This window comes from Lotus japonicus, chromosome 1 (genome assembly GCF_012489685.1).
Source record: "Lotus japonicus ecotype B-129 chromosome 1, LjGifu_v1.2".
Lineage (NCBI taxonomy): Eukaryota > Viridiplantae > Streptophyta > Magnoliopsida > Fabales > Fabaceae > Lotus > Lotus japonicus.
In genome coordinates this window covers 98,698,225-98,704,224 of record NC_080041.1, presented here as the reverse complement: position 1 = coordinate 98,704,224, position 6,000 = coordinate 98,698,225, and positions in this window count along the sequence as shown.

Here is a 6,000-nt window from a genome sequence, read left to right as displayed (position 1 = left end):
TTTAGGGTGGGTTCGGGCTCGAAAATGCTAAACCGAGGAAAACCATGACACTCATATTTCAATCCGCTTCCGCCCGTTTATACTTTCGGTTTGTGCAGGTTCGGTTTGTGCGGATTTCGGGTATCGTAGGTGGGTTGAAACGGGTTGGGGACAACAAAAATGTGTTGTAGTGGCTGGGAATCTGGATCTGAAGCTTGCAGATCTGGATTGCTCATGAACAATTGCTTGGAAACATGGATCCGTGAAAAGGAGAAGCTCAGGGATCTAGATCTGAAGCTCATGAGCAATTTCTTGGAGACATGGAGGAAGAAGAAGAAGAAGCTGATTCGCTTGAACATATGACCTGAGGGGTTCCTTGCTTCGTAGTAGAACATGGTTCTGTTGTTGCTCGAACTGCACTGCATCGTTCCTTTACCTGACGTCCTTATTTGCTTCCGGTTGCTTGAAGTTATGGAGGTGTTCTTAGTTATTGAAAGAGGGTCAATAACATGGTAAAGGAGAAGAAGAAGCTTACTTTCAGATGCAATATTAAAAGTTATGACAGAGAAAATTAATTAGGTGGCGAGGCTTGAAAGAGAAGCAGTGGAAAAATTATTATTAATTTCTTTAGACTTTAGTCACATGCATGCTAGGCTTAGCTTAGGTTAATATAGACTAGAAGCTTAGACAGGAAAGTGACAAGAATGAGAGAAGGAAAGAAATAATGTGATGTGTCTAAAGCCTGCTACACTGCTACGTGACAGACAAGTGTGTACAGGCTTTATTTCAAAATTTTTATACAGGTTCCGGTCGGGTTCGGTCACTAGTGGGTGAATTTTTTTAAAACCGAATTCGCCCGTTGGAAACCGTACGGGACCGAACAAGTAACCCGCAGACCCGCGAACCGGGGTTAGACCGCCCGTGTGCATCGGGTTGGGCTCGGGTAAGCCGGATCCGGTTCGGACCGGTTTTTTGAGCAACCCTAGTTTCAAGTGTAGTTTTTCTAGTAAGGGAAGCAGCTACTGAGTTATGTGTTTTTAGCCTTCTGACTGAGGTTCTATTTATAGGAGAGGTTCACCAACCCATCCCCCTTGAAATGCTCGACCAGTCCATCATATGAGGGTGGTTTTTTTTTCCTGTTTTTAACTCCCCTTTCCCTAAACCGTAGTCTTGGTTCACCAACCCATCCCCCTTGAAATACTCGACCATCCCATCATATGAGGGTGGTTTTTTTTTCTTCTATTTTTAACTCCCCTTTCCCTAAACCCTAGTCTTGGTTCATTCTCTTCCCCATTTCCTTTGAATTACTAGATAGAACTCAACAACTTATCTCTAGAATATTCCCTAATTAATTTATTAAATAAACACTAGTTAAAACTGACTTCCATTAAGTTTTCTAAGGTTATATCACTTCTCTAGAAGCTTTTCCAAAGTTCTAGAACCAAGTTAACTTAGCTTGCTTGCCCTTCAAGCTACTAAACCTTAATTTGATGAAATTAATTAAAATAAAAGGGTAAATTCTGAAAATAAATTCCCTTAACCCTAAAATTTGATCACATTCATTCCCCCATGTTTCCCTCATCTTCTAGAAGTCTCCTAAAAAAAGTCAAATCATTATCTCCTATTTTGCTTAAGTTTTAAGTCAAAACAAGGTTTAATTGATAAATTAATCACTAAAAATCAAAAAATCCGAATTTAAACAATTTTCCACTCCAAAATGATTTTGGTTATCTTCAGATATTATCTACTATTTTTAGTAACCCAAATTTCAAACTTTTCTAAGATATGCTAATGATATAGTCTTACCTCCTCTCTCTAGACTTTTTCCCTCTCTAAAACTCTCTCGTTTATGAAATTAGGTTTTCCTTGGGTAGTCGTCGCGCCGCCCTCCCTCCGTGCGCGGCGGCAACCCCCACTACACCTATCTTCCTATTTTAGTGGCTTCCTTCTCCCTGTCCCGCCCCCTTTCTCTTCATGCTAAGGTTTTTTTTCCTTTTCTTCTGCAACTGTTTGCTCTCTTCAGTGCCGGTTTCACGCTTCCTGCGATACCCTTCGGAACCGCCTCGTCGGCCACAAGTTACGCTCACTGCTATGCTATTGTCGTCCGCCGCGATCTGGTTCGTTTCTTCCTAGTTTTTTGCGTTTTCTGTTGGGTTCGCAGTGGGTTATCACGCCTGTGGTCCTTGCCGGCCTTGGGTGTGGCAACCCCTTCCTTGTTGTTTCCTCCTTCTCGCTGCAGTGAGTGCTCTTTCCCCCTCGATCTCCGCTCTCGCGCCTCCGCTGTTCGCTGTCCTCCGACTAGTGGTCCGCCGCTCTCAGATCTGTCTGATGCGCCCCTCGCTGGTCCATTACTTTGGGATCCGTTGACGATCCATTACAGTTAGCCCGTGTGCCTCCTTTGGTCAGGTGACGTTGTGCATCTGTGGCAAAGTAGTTCTTATGTGCAATGACGCAGAAAGTCTCAATCATGTGGTTTACATTGATAGCTGGTTTTGTAACTATGGATTATACTATGCATATTTTTGCTATTGGTGTAGGAAGGTTTTAGCCCTAAATGCTTCACATTTACTAGTGCCATAGTGGCGTTTGCTAACTTAACAATTCTGTTTTGTGGAAAACGTCTTCATGGTGCCATTGTTTATAGAGGCCTCGATAACAGCTTGGTATTATGCATTTTATGTATGCCAAGTGTGGGAATGGTGCTGATCACATATGATTTTTAGCACAATCTTGGTCTCATGGTCTTTCGTTGACGCTTGGAGGTAGGAAGCTGGTGGTGGTCGTCGCTTGCTTGAGTGGTGTTTGTAGGTGGGTTTGGACTCTTCTTCCTTTGGCGGTGACTAAGATCGACTTCTCTGTGCGTTTCCGGTTGTGGCAGTATGTTCGCTTGGTGTTTTTGGATTTGGCTGGGTCTCCTCCAGGCCATTCCACAGGTTGCAGTGGCTGTTTAGTTGCCCTGGTCAGGAGGGAAATTCCGTGGAGTGGGTGTGTCAGGTTTGCTGGACACTTGGTGTCGTGGGTTCTGTTTGGTTTTGGTGGCTCTCCGGTTTGCTCCTTTTGCTTCTGGTCAGGTGAGGCAGGGTAGATCCGTGCAATTGTTGAGTCTAGGGTTTTTCGTTCCATTTGGCTGGTATCTCTTATTGCTGAGTATGTTTTGTTACCGCTCCACGCTACTTCTTTGGGTTTTATAGCTGCATCTGTCACTGTGATTCGTGCTTTGAAGTTATTTGTGGTTCTTGGGTTGATCTTGTCTCTCTGAGGTGATGTTAGGGTCCGTTGTGTTAGGCGTTTTAGCATGTGTGTATGCTTGTGGGGTTGCCATCGAGGTGTTTTTAGGTGTTTTATGTTTGAATTGGGTCTTTGCCGACTTTTTGGCTTGCTTTAATTTGGTTATTGTACCCATGTTGAGAGGGGATATTTCTCAACACTATCTATCAATATATTTTGCTTTAAAAAAAAATTACCTTAATATCATTTTTTTTTTGAAATATAAAGGATTATATATTATTATCCACAAAAAACCCTTAAGGACAAAACCCTTAAGGAGAGAGTACAACCCCAATAAAAACGAGGCAGCTTGACAGATAATAAAAAAAGCAATTCAGACCAAGCCAAGGGATACAAGCCAAAAAGAAGACCCTAAGACTATACAAGCATAACCCTATAGAAACAAAATAAATCAAGACATAAAGTGTTCCTCGTATACCTTTTCCAGACCTCGAATAGCATCAATGTCATTCCCCTCAAACTCTAGCCCCAAGACTTTACCAACAAGCCAGGTCTTTTTCGATCGCGTGAAGTAACGCCCTCCACTAGCTTGATCTGGAGCCTCCGACGCCAAGGGTGTAGAGGTGAAAAGATCCTCCTGAACCTCCTCAAGAACCGGAGGCAGAACAATAGGTCTCTGACAAGGGGGAAACTTTTTAGGACGCCCCCGCCGGCGAGGTTGCTGAACTGGAACCTCTGCTGAAGGCCCCTCCTCAAGTGAAGAACTTGCAACTTCCGCACCCCCAACCACAGGTACCAAACTCGAAGAAAGGTGAGACTCCGGCAGAACCAGCGGGTCTACCTGAAGCGGCGGAGAAGCTTCATCGACAGCTGCACTAAAACCAGAAGCGACCAACTCAGAAGACTCGGCGCTCTCCAAAAGCCCACACCCAAACCTCACACCCGCAGAAGGGGAGGTCCTCGGAAAAACCGAATTCCTTAATCCCACCATCAACGACAGAATAGAGGGGGCAGCAAGAAAACTAAAGCGTAGGCGCGGAGCATCAGCGCATTGGAGGCATCTGCTCCACCTTCCAGCCGAGGGACCCTGAAAAAGGAAAGAAAGCAACCCTTTTTCCAAGAACCCCTGCCCCACTGAAAGAACAGCAGCAGGGGAACCACCATTCTGCACTACCACCGCATCTATCGCTTCAGCCGCTTCTAACACACCACTATACCATCGAGCCTTCCTAGAAGAATCCATGAGCTGACCATCTTGCACTCCAACGCTCCCTTTAATCTCTCTCACATCACTATCCAAACCTGAACCTGAAATCTCTGGAAAGAGGACCAAATCCGGAACTCTAAAATTCTGAACAGCAAATCTCCCAGAATTATCAAACATCCTCAACTCATCCTTGGAGAAGGAAGATGAGTTGCTTACCTTTTTAATCCCCAAGACAGTATCACGCCAGGACAGAAGGGTAGAAGTAGTGCCTACCTTCCATTGTTGCCCCAACGCAGAGGACCTCTTCCCCTGTTCTGAACTGCTCTGAGAATCAACCCGATTCTTGTCTGAAACAGAATTTTCAACCCTAGGAAACCTGGCCATAGAAGCTGATAGATAAGTTTTGCCCAATTTAAGCCCATCGAGCCCCTCAATCGCCTTCAAAGCATGCTCACGAACCCCATATCTGACGAAGCCAAAGCGCCAATTTCTTCCAACCTTTCTCTGTCGTTGAACAAAGAGGTTGATAACCTTACCATATTTGGAGCAAAGATCACGGAGCTGCAGGTAATCGCTCTTCTCTGCTAACCCATCGATGAACACTGAAAAGCACCTCCTCCTTCTCCCGTGATTTCCGTCTGAGCCACCATCAGTTTCGCCGTCTAGCTCTCCACCGTCCGCCTCTCCCTCCACGTTGCTGTCGTCGCGGGCCGCCGTCGAGCCCCTCCGATTCGCCGCCGCCGTCTTCGCATCACATGGTCCAGAAACCCTCGCAGAGGGGTTCAAACGCATTGTTCACCTTAATATCATTAAATTAAACAATTACGAATTATTTAAGAAAATAATTTAATTTTATAATGAAATAATTATTTTTGAGTCACCTCAGACCTAATCTTAATTTTATTTAAATTTTGTATCACCTTTACAATTTTTAAAAGGCTTAATCCAGTTTTATGTAAAAGCCCTCAAACAAGACCAAATTAGACTTTTACCCTACTTTTCTCTCTCCTAGTCACCAATTTTAAAACTCACGAATTTACTTTTAATTATTTTAATTTTAATTTTATTTTTATTTTTATGACTCATAAGATTAATTAAATAATTAACCTAAGTCTATTTCTAAATATAACTGATTTCTGTCGTTTACTGACGACTAACTACATAAATAAAACTTATGCTGTTTTTCCAATATCAAACCAACAACAACAAAGATGGTGCTAACCTATTTCCATTTACACATCCTCATAATTACGACAACAATAAATCAATTGACAGTAATCAATGCACGAAAAACAGGTAACAAACAAAGATCAAACAATTATATATATATATACTATCATAGTAGTAATAACATACTTATTTCATGGTAACTTATTTAATAATTTTAGGGTCTTACAGAGGACAACAAAGCCGACTTCTTGGGTCGTCCCCGACACCTAGGGGTAGCCAAAATTCAACCATCCTTGATCGGGGAAAACCTTAAAGTCTCCCCAACACCCTCCCTATGATCAGCATCAAACACACTCTCTTCTTCAAGCACACGGTCTTGCACCTGGACCATCTCTTCAGAAAACTGCGAAAGATTC